Source organism: Triturus cristatus, chromosome 2_1 (genome assembly GCF_964204655.1).
Source record: "Triturus cristatus chromosome 2_1, aTriCri1.1, whole genome shotgun sequence".
Lineage (NCBI taxonomy): Eukaryota > Metazoa > Chordata > Amphibia > Caudata > Salamandridae > Triturus > Triturus cristatus.
The window spans coordinates 653,409,140-653,424,380 of record NC_140581.1 but is presented as its reverse complement, the minus strand read 5'-3'; positions in this window follow the sequence as shown (position 1 = coordinate 653,424,380).

Genomic DNA, 15,241 nt, shown 5'->3' with positions numbered 1-15,241 from the left:
CAGCCAGTCAATCTGAGCGCTCGCTAGGATTTGTGGAAGCTCATGGGAAACTGGGCCTCCTGACCAATCACAGGCCTAGTTTTGATTTTGCTCTCTCATGGAACGCCCACGGGACACTTGCTAGCCCAACTTTCAAAACATACAATTCACTTTCAACCGTAATTTCTCAAAAATGACTAAACGGTTTTACACCTAATCACAAAAAAGCACAATCTGCGGCCCAAGATCTAGATTCCTGCCAAATTTGGTATCGTTCTGTACAGCAGTTTTTGCTGTAGCCCTGCCTAATGAAGTCTATGGAAAATGCATGGCGTTTAGACGTTTAGGAACCTCCCTTTTTCTCAGCCCTCCCTTGATGGATCACCTCCAAACATTTCATGAAGGAGCTGAGGTAGATTAACTTTTTTTTGGAACGTGTGAAGATTCATCAAACGGAGCGAAATGTATTACAAACCAAAAAACACTCTACCAACCTATCAAACACTCTATAGACCTAACCATAACTACCTAGTGGTGACTGCTACTGCGTAATACATATCTATATATTCACTGAAAAAAACAAAGGTTAGAGGGACGTTATAGTTAAGTTTACATTTTACCCCACAAAGCCATAGAAATGCAGCAATTACAGTTAAAGCTGTACTCGTGATACAAAACTTAAACTCGTGGCCTAAAGTTACTTAACGGCACAAGTTATAGTTTTTTCTGATAAGTATCACTATTAGCTAAGCTAAGTTTGCCCTATATGAATAGCAATGCATACATACATTTACATAAATACTACCTCTGCTCCTATAAGTGAAGCCTAGAAGGATTACTCTTTCCTACTCAATCAGTAATATGTATAGCTACATTCAGTCTCCGGACTCATTTGCTTTGCCTCCTTACCCTAAATAAAATCCCTTCCCCTCCTTCCTTATATTTCTTACAGACACAAAGTTTCTACACTCTCTTTTCTCTCTGCTTCTCAGCAGCCTCCTACCACTCCCATTTTTCTATTGTTATTTTCCAGTTCTCTTACCCAAGACCTTCCCACTATCCCTTCTTCATCTGTTTCTGATTTTTGTTTCCAGATTTCTTTTTGATTGTTATACCACTCATAGTGGTGTTGTTTAGTGGTGTGTGAAAGTTGCATAGTTTCTGTTTATATAATTATGCAAAGGTTTAGAAAAATTATGCAAAATGGAACCTGGCATTCAGTGCTATATTTTAGTGTCATATGTGCCTTGCATCAGCAGGTGAACATAAAGTCCTTTTCTATGCCAATGATTTCTTAGTAACGTTATTAGATCCTGCAAACTCCATCAAACACTGTTGCAGGGATTCTGCACATACACAGAACTATGCGCAGGAAAACATTACCTCGGTGTATAGGGGTTGTACCTTCCTACCACCTGAGTACCCAAAATCCCCAAACCGACTAGCTATAGTGTTTCATTCGTTCTCCTACATAATCACAAAGCTACAAATGATTAGACAACCCAGAACACAACACTCCCGACTCTCTCAGGAATCGCAGGAGCAAGACATACTCTTTCGCTCCCTCACTCGTACTTGTCCACAATAAGGATTGGCAGAGTCACTGTAATAGTTTAAAATGTTTATTTTAACTATGGTGCACTATGATGCAGTATACAAGTCACTACCAGCAGAAAAATGCATAAACCTAGCACAGTTAGGATTGTTACAATACCATAGAATATAAAAGGGAATGTCATTATATACAGAGCGTGGAAAAAGGACTAAAAGGCCTCACCACCCTCCCCTTGGTAAGTTGAGGTTTATTATATAAAGGAAGATCTCTGGGCTTTGTTAGTAGACCCCATACATTAAAGCCTAGATGGAAGGTTTACATCAAAGGTACAGCATAGCTCTTCTTCATGGAAAGGGCTCTCTCCAAGTGTGTGTGAACAACATGCATCCCCGTAATATCAAAGCACAAGTCTCCAGCAAGACACCTGTGTTTTGCATGTTTTTTCTAGGTGCTAGGGACTGACAAGAACAGAATAACAAGGGGCATGTTTATCAACCTTGTACATCGTGTTCAGACTAAACTCCAGGAACCAGCAGCATGCAAAAAGCAGACAGTTCTCATGTGAAAGGCATAAACAGAATCTTGCAAAATAAAGTCATGTAGTAACGTGCACAAAAGCAGCATCATGGTAGCAAAGCTCATGCTAACTTAGCAATGTCGAGAATGACCCTAATGGTCATATAACACCCTCCCCCTGGTAAGGTCGTAGCATGTAGACAAAAGATTAAAACAAAGTTCAAAGGTGAGCATAGTCCAGTAGCGCTTGAAAAAACAAGATTGGGAAAAAAATTATGTAAAAAAAAAAGATTGTCTTTGATGATCAAAAATTTTGTGTTTCAATTATTTAAGAAGGAGGTGCATAATCCATAAAAGTACAGGAGCTCAGGAATGTAATTCGTTCCAAAAGGCCATCACTATAATTAGTAGAAAAAAGGGATGCCATCCAATTAAGTATGTCGAAAGAACAGACGGGCTGTTCATATTGTGATGCCTACAAGAGCATATCTGGACAACTTGCGTGATTTTCAATGAAACTTCGTTGTAGGAGGTTCTGCACAGCCGCGCAGACATCCCATTCAGCCAAGGTCCCAAGTGCAGCAGCAAGCTCCATATTGCCATTCCCAGAACAAGCCTGCTCATGGGCCTCTAAGGGACCCATTAACTGGTGAAAATATGGTACTGTACATGACGTGTTGGAGAGGCATAAAACCAAAGCCCAATAGAAAGGGCAGCGATTACAGTAGAACACAGGTTGCACTCAAGTGAAGTAGGCAAAGCGAAAAGTCAATTCATAACTCATGCTAAGCGTCGCTAATGGCAAACATCCAAAATGTTGTTGCATTCAGTCACGGTACAGTTGCAATTGGCCTGGTCTGTGCATTACCTTAAGATGAGCAGCCATTGCGTAGTAGAAGCAGCAGGATCAGTATTCCACCTGCAAGCGCCAGTAACAAAGGAAACCCTCTGAAGAAGCTAGAAAAGATGGAATGAATAAAAGCCGGTATTACTCCAAATATCATCTGAAAAGAAGTCCCACAGTCTTAAAAAAATGAGCAAGAACTTTGGTGTCAGACGCATTGAATATTTGATGTATAAGCTCCCCAAAGTGACGTGGGAGGTTAGTGTTCAGCAGTGACTGTATTTCTAGCCACCTGCAACTTGAAGGTCTCTTGAGCTGAAGTGAGGGCCACTTCTTGTTGAAACAATAGCTCTTTAAGCCCGCTCAATTTGTTGAAATCTGTTTTCAAAGTCAGAATGGAACCATCTATTTTCCCATACGGGAGCAAAAAAAGCACATTGCTAGAATAAGTAACACGTTGTGAAACTGTAACTAAATACAGAATCCCCGACCGTAAACCACAGCAGTCGTGGTTGTTCAAAATAAGATAACTGCAGTTTGTAAGCAATGTAAAAGTGGGAATTATTGATGGGACTGGAGTTCACAAAACAAGCAAGATAAGGCTCAGATACATTACAAGCGCCGTGCAACTTAACGTGTTTACAAACCTGGGAATGTCCTACTGTGGAATCGCAATCCTCCCCTGTTAGGAAAACTTCCTTATCATCGCGTTGGCATCTGTAAGTAAATGGAAGGGACCATAATTCAAGGAGAAATGCACTACCCAGGGGCTCAAAGTGACCTATCGAAAAATGTTGCATACATGATTTAAATTGAAAGAGCGAGAATGGGAGAGAAATAACCCCATGAATTAACCAAGCAGCTGAATCCGTCTCCGCCACAGAGAATGGTAAGGGCTCTAACTGTTCTATGTGTAACAGCATGTATGCAGCATCTTTCATTGCCACACACCTTTGTTTATCTGTTAAATCAATAACAGATGAAACAATATTATCCAAGGTGTAAATGCGTGAAGACAGTGTAGTGATGCTACTGTCGACCACAGCAAGAACTTTTTCTAAATTAGCCTGATCTATTTGATGCAAACGTGAGGCCGCTTCTGCCTGCGAAAGTTTCCAAATTTCATTGTAAGCTGCATAGAGACATTTCTTAGTTCCAGGGGCTCTAGGACCTAAAATAAAATCATCCAACTTAATAACGCTCGACAACAGTGATAAGTGTTGTTTCACTGACAAGAAGTGGAATGTTCCAACCATTGTTGGCACAATTTACCTACTGAATATGTTGTAACTGTATTTGAATTTGGAAAACGAGGATCTGGTCTAGTCAGTGTGAATCCAGGTGTTATATTATAAAAACACAGTTGAAATGCATTTGAACTTGTTGGCCAGACTAACCAACCGGATTGGTCAATATCAGAAATATTAAAAGTGTCATTGCGAAACAAAGCTTGTAATACATCGATTGTATAATTAGTTTGAGTGCGCCAATTGTCATATTCCCCTAAGGAGGGGATATTCAAATTTTTAGCAGTCGCCAAACCAAAATAAGTTGTCTGGTGTTCTGTATCATTTAAAAATAAAATTTGATACGGAATCAGGCAGGCACGATGCAGAGCTTCAGTACCCTGAACCTGCCAAGCTTTAGTGCCCCAAATTGATTTTGGATCAATTGTATCTTTCCAGTGATCATAACCTTGTTCGGCCAATTCCGTTCTAAAGGATGTGGAATAGATCAATTTAGTATGGGTAAGAATACATTGGACTGCGACGAAGAATGCAACCGAAAAAAATAGGATTTTGGATTAGACGTGTTATAATCGGTAAAATGAGCAAATCTATTCCAAAGTGTTTTAGAACTTCCTTGGATGGGAGTTGGACAATGTTCCCATTGAGTGTAATTAAAGACAGGTCGTAATGTGCTTGTTTTGTGTAAGTAGTGATGCCCATAATGTTGATAACAGAATAAATCAGCATAATTGGCAGAATTTAAATACAAATCTTCAGCATCAAAAGCAGCATAATACTTTAAATCAGAAAACAATGAATGCACTGCTTGCACATCCCAATCATCAGAATGGATGTCCCTTGTCACCACTTCTCCTAATGAGATGCGAAACATGTATGGTATGTTGAGCATCTCCGTCGGGCTGTGAATTTCAAAAGCAACTTTATCCCAAACGATGCCATCTGCAATGGGGAAGCTGGTATGTTCACAAGAGTTTGAACAGGTTTCATGATATGGGACGATGTATGAGGGGCCAGATTCCATCGACCACGTTCACAGCAGAACGTTCTGGCAAAAAATGACCATTGATGAGTAAGATGAATACTGTCACAAATCCAATTGACACGAAGAGAAAAATCAGGATAAGCAACAAACAGATGTAGGTCCAGGGTGCGACCAAGTAAGTCTTTTTGAACCAAGAGATAAAAATACACAATTTTGTAGGTGGAAGTCCAAAGTGGAAGACGAGGAGGATGAGTCAGAAGAGAAGCTGGCATGATCTCCAAAGTAACCGGTTGCAGTTCTGTTTATTAGCGGCGGCAGTGCCGGATCAGAGTGATGTTGTCGAGCATTGTTCGGCACCCCACTATTAGACTCATCTGTAGGGTAAGTATACTCTACGTCTGTATTGGAAGAGGATGGAAAAAGAACAGGTGAAAGGTCAATAGTAGTGTCCATCACTCCCTTACCCACACGGGCATCAGTGGACGAGGATGAAGTCAGCAGATTCAATGAAATTGCGTTGCACGAAACTGCAGGCGTGACACTATTCAGAATCGGCCAGATGGTGTAACTTGACATTGTCCACTGAGATGTATCTGTTGTCTTTGCGACCAAGTAATGGCGGTAGAATGACTGTATGAGTACCCTTCAATCCAAGTACTGGAACCGGTTCATGATAAAAGGGACCAAATTCTTTTTTGTTCTCCAGCTTTTATTGTACCAGATCTCCAATCTTAGGAAGGCAGCCGGCAACTGGAATCAGCAGGGCTGCATCATTGGAAGAGGGTATATTTTCAGTTGCTTAGCTGTCACAGGTCTTTTGTAGGTCCTGTAACAAAGTAGAATGATTATCTACGTCAAAGGTTGTGGCACCCACCACAATGTCTAGACCATCAAGGTCAGGCACAAACATTTTAATGCCAAAGATCATTTCATATGGGGTCCGCCCATCCAGAGATCTTTTAGGGAGATTATTTAGTGCACGTTGTACCCCATACAAGTGGGCCAGCCAGTTCCTGCCCGTACCTAAGACCCTAGCTGTCAAGAATTGCTTTAAGTCATAGTTCATTCGCTCCACTATAGAATTACCCTCAGGCCTATATGGAGACAAAAACTGCACCTTCCCCCCATTGATATCATTGAGTCCTTGTATGCCTTAGAGGAGAACGCTGGACCTTGGTCAGAATGGAAAGTGCCACAGGAAAACATCCCGACAAAGACACACAAATCTCTCGTGAAATTTCGAGCGTCAGCACTGCGTTGTTGCCAAACCCATAGGAATCTAGTGCAAGATATATTTATATGCAGTATCAGATGAGAACGGGCCGCAGTGATCAAGATAAACACAGCCAAAAGGCTGATTGGATATACACAGCTGTGTTTGTGGTGGGCGTGAGACCGTGGATGGCTTAATTTGTTGACAAATGTCACACGAAAGTACATAATTACGGGTCTGTTTATATAAACCACACCACCAGTGACGTTGCTGCAAAATGGAGACTGTCGCAGACACACCGGCATGTGCAGAAGCCATGCTTTCATGTGCGGCAATGATCAAAGCAGGTCTGCGGTCCTTGTTGGGAATCAGCCGATCGCCAACTGACGGAATAGTAGCATAAGGAACTTGTTCCAGAGATAAATGATAAGAATACTTAGAAGGGAAGACTTGCGGAGGAGGAGTTACATCCTTCATAGCTGCAATTGCTGCCAAAAGGGCATGTGCTCCCACACGCTGATGGCCGAGAGTATGGATAAGCTGTGTGAGTGGGAGACGGTTTTTTAAGTTCGGCCAGTCGAACCCAAAGCATTTTATGCTTTATTGCACTGCATTTAGAGTCTCTATAGTCATTTTGTGACCAAAATAATAAGTTGGCATTAAAAGACTGAACACAGTAGTAAGAATTGCATATAATAAGAGTATTCACATTAGGATCAGCAAACTCAAGAGCAAGAACAAGAGCACGTAACTCTGCCAATTGTGCTGTACAGTCCCCAAGTGCCTGCGTATGCACTATGGAAGACTTAAATTCTCCATTAACAATTGTACCAGCCACAATGGTGCAAGGTGCTGAATAAGCGTGTTTGGAACCAACAGCCGATTGAGCTGATCCATCTGTATAGATAAAACATTTGTACTCATCCAAAGGAAGCAACGACAGTGGAGGAGGATAAACATGTTCATACTGTAAAAACTTCTGTGTCTGAAGAGCAGGATCAAAGATAAACGTGACATCAGATGATGTCAAAGAAGTTGCCCATTGAATCCAAAGGGGATGTAATGCTTTAGAGCATGGGTACTCACAAACTTTCTCTCGGGGGCCAAATTTACAGTGTGGTTTCTGGCCGAGGGCCGCACTGGTGGGGGCGGGGTCATTGGGTCGGGGTCATTGGGGGCAGGGTCAGTGGGGCGGGGCTATAGGGGGGAAAAAAATTTCGGCCGTTTCAAAACATTACTAGACAATGCTGTATTTCCAAAGCAGATGTAACTACATGGAGCACATGTTTATAATGTTTTTTTATTAGCAGACAATAGCAATCTTAAGTGGGATTGCATGGCAATTTGCAGTAACCGGATATTCAGCACATACCCAGTGCAGCACAGGCTTCAGAGTCCCAAAAATAGATATGTTAAAGACAAACACTACGAACTTATGTTACATTTCATGTCACCGATTAGTTTTCTGTAATCGGGTACCAAGTTGGAACCGGCAAGCCTTAAAAGCTGCTCCAGATGTATGTCTGTAAGTTTATTTCTGAGTTTGCTCTTCAACAGTCCCATTGTGGAAAATGAACATTCACAAGCATATGTTGACCCAAACATACAAATTACCTTCTGGGCCACTGTAAAAAGAAGAGGAAACTTGTCAGGAGGCACAATTTTCCAGAATTCTTCGGGTGCTTGCCCCAAAAAAGATGCTTCGAGGGCTGAATTGTGCTGCATGTCAATGAGCTCTATTTCTGCTTGAGCCCTTTCCATGCCAATAAAGGCAACAACGTCAAGATTTCGTGCACTCACCATCCAGGGGTTTTCAACCAGCCTGAACAGAGGGGTGAGGGCTCTGAATTGAGCAAATCGTCGTTTGATTTCCCCAGAAATTTCCTCAAGACATGCACCAAGGTCTAGGTTTGACAGAATTTCTTGTGCATCTGGAAACCTCTGCATCACAGCTAAGAGTTTTGGGAAGTGGGTGAAGTCATTATCATCCAGTTGTTCTTTGAATAGCACAAGCTTACTTTCAAAAGCATAAATACCATTCATGAGGGAGCACACACGCTGTTGTTTACCTTGCAGGGTCAAATTAAGAGCATTAAAATGTGTGAAAATATCTGAAAGAAAATGGAGCATAATAAGCCATTTCACATCCGTTAGTTCTGGGAACGATTGGCCTCTACTGTTCCCAAAGAGTTCAATTTCAGGAAGCAATGCGATGAACCGCTCCAGAACCTTCCCTTTGCTTAGCCAACGCACGTCAGTGTGCATCAAGACGTCGGTATATTCTGCTTCAGATTCCTGCAGCATTGCTTTAAAAAGTCTATGGTTGAGAGCTTTGGCACGGATAAAGTAGTGCCGTTCCAAGTTATACCTCTTCAGAACATTTACTTTCTCTTTGCAAAGCAAGCTGGTGGCTTTTTCTTTTGGGCATTCTACAAACAAGTACTCTTCTTCCCATGCTTCCTGGAAGGTCCTGCGTTCGCTCTGTATCGATCTGGGTCGTTTGCAGGGCTTGGAAACTTGGCTGTAGGCCATTGCAGAGCTCTCCAGCTAGCTTGTTACTATGCAAAAAGTAACAAGGACCACAAATCTGATTTTCCACCGGACGACCAATGGACCGACACCGCCCCACGACTGATGGGCTGACACGACCGATGGAGCGACACGACCGATGGACCGACACGCCCCACGACCGATGGACTGACACCACGTCACGACCGATGGACCAACACCACTTCTCGCAACAGATCTGTGAGCAACACCAAAGTAATGTTTTGTTTAAACATACAAAGTAATGGGTAAACCTGTAAATGAAAAACAGTAGGCTTTCCTAAAGCCAGTGGTTTATGCAGGAAATGTGTCACTCAATAGGGATTTGAAATAAATAGCATGCACACACACGTATATATAAGCACAAGTTCACCCATAGGTATCTTGGTGCTGAATAACAGATGTTTATTGCTACCCAACTCATTTTATCGACCTCAGATGGATGAAAGGCACGACCCGCCAGGATTTGAACCTGTGACCATGAGGTAGAACACAGGCCCCTGCAGTGGGCCCTGCCATATCTGACGCATAATACATCATCTGCTGCTTGATGTGAGAATTTTAACAAAACAACTTTGCCCTCTATGCCAGCTGATTTGCTGCATTCTTAAATATCTCCAGCTAGCTGAAAGTAAAAACAAGGATGCAAGGCAAAGCTGCCACCACTTTAATCCATACAACATTCAAAGTCTCCCACAAAGCTACCTTAAAACGGGATCAACCAAAATGCACCCATCAATCAAGGACAATTCACTTCACAAAGAAAAGAGAGATGTCCTATTAGTTAAAAAAAAAACTGTGTTTACATTTTGTAATCATGGCTAGTAATAGTGTTTTCAATATTGTAACACAGCAGCTGCGCACTAATATTACTGCAAGTAATGTCTGTGAGACCACTCCCATTTCTCATATGCGAGTTCCTGTTTTGATCTAACATTATTACAATGGCGCCTGAGACAGGTGGGGAGAAAGAGAGATGGTGAGACTTGAGAAAAGGTGCAGGGTGAAAGAGTCCGGGAAAGTAAGGAAGAGACAATTGGAGAAACAGATGAGAGACCATCACATTGCCTACTAAAATAGGATGCTGTGCTTACCTCTTGGGGTGCAAAGATCAACCTGCGGGTGGAGCTGGTGTTGCAGGGTGATGGAAATCAAGCTGGTCGTGAAGATGGAGGCAGATGTGGTGATGGAGCTGCTGCTGGCCTAATCCAAGTGGCGAAGAAGGGGCCTCAGGCAGAGAAGAGGCTTTGGGCAAGAAGACGCTGCGGTGGACGAGAAGAAGCATTAAAGCAGGCAATGTTCCATTCTGTTATGCTGCAGCAACTTCCCCTTTCACAACATGAGGCAGCGCTGTCTGTTACAGGGTGACCAGCCAGAAAAGACAAATATCGTATACGGACTATTGCACTTAGATCCCGGGCAGGGAAAAGTAACTAGCAAAACAGCAGATAGAATGAGTAACATTCATTTCAAGTCAGTTCTCAGAAAAGGATTTTATTAAGGTTTGCCTATAAAAAATGTCAGCATTCTAGATACTAGTTTGCAAGTTGCCATATATACAATTACAATACATTTACAATTACTGGACAGAAATTACAAATCATCACAATTTCTCTTTAAAGCACATTAATCTCACACGCATTGAATCACATCTAATTAAAAACTTACCTGCAGCTTAAGTGTTGCTGGAGGTTTTCGCATAATTTGGGGTTATTTTCCTGATTTTTCATATAATTAAAGAACAACAAATTACGCAATGTTTGCAGACAGATGGTCAGTATGCCATACACAGGACGGTCAGGGGATACATTTAGTCTCCAGTACAGTGAGTGTTTGCATTATCTGTGGGGCACACGCCTGCATATTAAAGCCACACAGTCACATATAGATACATGTAGGCTTTATGGAGCCCATAGGTTCGGTTGCTATCACTTTGTGAACCTCACACGGCTAACATTCTGCTTCCTGTGTGCAGTCAGTTGTCACAACAGATACACAATAGTTTGTTAATCAGTGTGGGTGTGATTGTGCCATTTCTTTTTTTTAAATTGCATTATAGACTGCATGTTTGAAGAACCGAGGTTTGCTTACAATTTAGTGACAGTAATTAAGCTCTGTGAAGATAAACACGTGCTGCCTCGGGGTAATCGGGCCTGCTCTAGAATGTTTGGGGCCCTGGGCAGAAAAGGAATGTGTGAGGCCCCTCTAAATTGCAGACAGCGTGATTCAGGGCTGAATAGATGCCCTTGCTCCTGAAGCGTCAGCCCCTCCCGCTTAGTCACCTTCAGTCCCATCCCGCTGTGCCTCTCCAATGCTGCTCAGTATCTGAGCTTTGGTACTGCATCGGAGTCTGTTACACCCGACCTCAGCAGCATCGGAGTCTGTAACACCCGACCTCAACAGCATCGGAGGCTGTTACACTGGACCTCAGCAGCATCGAAGTCTGTTACACCCGACCTCAGCAGCATCATCGAAGTCTGTTACACCCGACCTCAACAGCATCGGAGGCTGTTACACCGGACCTCAGCAGCATCGGAGGCAAGAAGGGAGGTGGGTGGAAGCCGTGCCGGTTTAGGGTGGTGCGACCGGTGCCCGGTTAAAATTACAGACAAATGTAGTCCGTTAAACTTTGTTAAAGAATCCTTCACGGGCAACGGACAGACGGTCGAAATTACGGACTGTCCGTGAAAATTACAGACGGCGGGCATAGAAACACAAAACAGAAGCGGTTACATACACTTACCTGCAGCTTGAGTGATATCGGAGTTTTTCCGGCTGCAGTGAAGATTCTCCGGGGCTGCGGGCTGCGAGGAGGTCAACGTCGCCACAGACACAGGAAGCTTCTTCAAAGGTCCTTTAAATGTCAGCTGTAAAAGCGCTAGTTACAGCTGACTTTTAAAGGGCTTGTGCTTCGCGCCAGGTGCCGTGTGTGACGTCACGTCACGTCTCAGCGGCCCAGGCCAATCAGAGGCGAGATAAGCAGAGAAGATGGTCGTAGGAGCAAACGTTGTGAATACGTATTGAATACGTATTCACTACGTATGCTCCTGCGGCCATCTTCTCTGTTTACAGGAAGGAATTTGCATACTGTATGAATGTGTATGCAAGGGTCTGCGGGCCGCCGATGAAGGCCGGGCGGGCCGCCAGCGGCCCGTGGGCCGTACTATGAGTACCCGTGCTTTAGAGTTTGGTACACTCGCCTTAGCCACTGCTTCTAAAGCGGGGAGTGGCGGGACCATTAGAATGTGTTTAGCCTATGCGATACGATCCGTCTGGTTTTGATACTGGAAAAAGAGGATTATTCATCGGTGATATGCAGGATTCAGTCTCTCCTTGATACTCCAACTGAATCAGAATATCACAAACGTGAGCCTTAGCTTCTCGTTTGATCGGATATTGCGGCTGTGGCTGTTGTATAGACCGTAACGGGATCTCATGTGCTGGGGAATCTCTATCCCAGCCCAACTGATTACGGTACACCGCCGGGGCAAGGGCCAAGACCCATTCAACTGCAAAAGCCTTTGCATGTTCCGCAGGGACATAACGCGAAAAACTCGAAAGTATCACGTCTTCCCCTTAGGGAGCGGCTAGCACAAATGGAGGTGGCCAATCTGCCTCCGCTAACAAAATGTCATATGAAGAGGTTAGATTTTCCCAGAAAACCGCTGTGATTGTTTGCTGTATATCACCTTCAATTTGGAAGACTATTTCATAGAGTCTATTCGGGGGGGCCAACTCGTGTATCTGCTGTTTCTACGGTAATAAAAGCATCAGCTGCTCTTGCCTCCAGACAAGGACACAGTGCCTCCCGCACTCTGGTAAGCTCCGCTGCGCTGTCGAGCAGAGTCACTGCCCAAGTCCAATCTAGAAGTCTTGTTCTCACCGTCTGAGGCATATTTCGCTGTTAAAGCGGCAACCTTTTTCTTCTGATATGGGGTTCTAAAATGAGGCATATCCTCTTGTTTGGCTTTGACGTCAAACTGTCCAGGTTGATCCAGTCCCTGTTGAGTGGTCGGACCTTTGCCATGATCCTGGCATTCCCCACCACTGGTTTGAGAGTCCTATGTGCCCTGTAAAGAATAAGGAGAGTGCTGCTCAGGGACCTGAAATCTATCAGGAGTCTTAAGTTTCGCACGGTCGCGGAAGTCATAAGCACGCTCAAAAGACTCGGGTGTTGGTGAACCAGCACGCAAACCCTGCTTCTGTTGCTGCTGCCCCTGTTTTTTATTTCTCCAGTTCTTTTTAGGAAAGAATGGGCACCCATCCTTGTCAGTCTGGGCTTTTTGTTGAGTTTGAACTTGAGGCTGTGTTTGCACAAAAGGTTTAACTCCCAGACTATTGCGACCTATGGTCTTATATGCTTTAGCAATAATCTTTGGCAATTCGCGTGGCTTGTCCGCGTCAGCAACTGCCTCCAGACGTTGTGTCACCTGCAAGCTGACAGCATCACCCTTAACATTAGCAAGGATCATATCAGAAACAATATCGAAACCCCCACCAGTCTCATTCCCAACTCCAGGGCTGCCTGGGCCCCATGTTCATCCTGAACACGTCTAATCACAGAAGGGAGGACAGTCATTGAGGGGGTGCCGAAACAGATTGAATATACCGCTGCAAACACTTACCCCTAGTGTTACAATCTGCTAATTCGGGAACCATGTTCTTCGGAAGAGTTATGGTCAAAATCCTGTGCATCTCCACAGGAGTGGTATTTGGAGTTGCTCAAATTTCTCTGCAAGCCAATAAGAAAGCTCGTCCTTATTCTGGGGACGCTTGCCCATCACTGAATTAACCATCAATGGACTGATGGTCATACCACCAGGTGCAGGTGGTTGCGCAGCAGGCCCCAGGTGGTCCCACCTGGAAGTTGCACGGCATGAACTGTATTACAGCTCAATGTATCATATTAATGCAGTATGTAATACGCGTAGATCTACGACTGTAGCAGTGAGGTAAGTTGGGTGCGGGGTGTACCCAGCCAAAACGGGCCAAGTGGCCCCATAAATTTACAAGGGGCCTAAACAGACCGGTGTTAGTGGGTGTGGAAGAGTGCCATTAAACCAAATTTGGTGTTGCCAAGCTGTTAGCGGAACCTCAAGAGATCTATAAGGTCTATATTCCTGCGGAGTCGCTGTGGCAGTATACGTGTGAAACAAATTGTCTGTCCCAACGACTGCCGTAAAGGTGACCCAAGAATAAAATACCTCAAAGCGGAATGCTGGATCCGCTTCTACAACAAAGATAAGCGCTACTATTAAAAGTACAGAAAATCCAAATATTCCTTTAAGCATTTTATTTGCAGCACAGCAACATAGAGCGATCTGGTCATCATCAAGGTCCAGTGCAACTTACCTTTCAGCCGACCAGTAACTCTGTCACACAGTTCCATGTAGAATTAGAATGCCAAACATAACATGCAGAAATCTCCAGGAAATGACATGTAAGAATGTAACATATCTCCCTTATACAAAACAAAAAATAAAAAACTATAGAGAAAACAAAAAAAGAAAGATATGAATACAAAACTTTATCTTAGAAAGTCAGAATATTTCAATGGTACTTGTCTACTGCGACAGGAATCTTTGACTCTGGAAGCAACTGTGTCTTCATGACAATTATGAGCTTCAGTGACATTAAGTGGTACAAAACGTGAACTAGTGGAACTATCCTGGTTCATGCTGTGGGGAGAATGTTTGGAACAGACACCAGAATTATCATTGGATTCATTTTACCCATTACAAACACAAAAACCACCAGGTCATCTTTCAACTCGTTTTACATTCCACAACTTACGATCTTGTTTGATAACACTGTTTTCAAAAACTTTGGTAATTTTAATGGGTTTACCAAATATACTTGAACATTTGCTAATGAGACCAGGCTTCCTAATTTTTACCCAATCTCCAACTTTAAAATCATGAATTTTTGTTTTCCACTTCTTATCATACCACACTTTAGTTTTACACTGTTTTACTAAAGGTTTGTGATCTGTCCTTAACGTGAACTTACTTCCCCAGAAATAATTACGATAGTGTTCAATAGCCCAGAAACACGCCAATAACTCTTTTTCAATGACGGCATATCTAACCTCTGTTTCATTTAATGTCCGGGAAGCAAAACAAACATTCCATTCTTCATTTCCACACTTTTGTGACAAAACACCCCCGATACCATAGCTCTCTGCCGTAATATCAGGCGGCAACATCTCTTTTATGTCAATAACTTCACTAAGTTTTTCCATGAAATACATCTTAGAAATTATGGTCCATGATGATCCTGAGTCAGCCATGCGATTTAAATCTGCATCTCAAACTTCAACAGTACACAAGGTGCTTTTCTTACAGGCTTGTCTTCT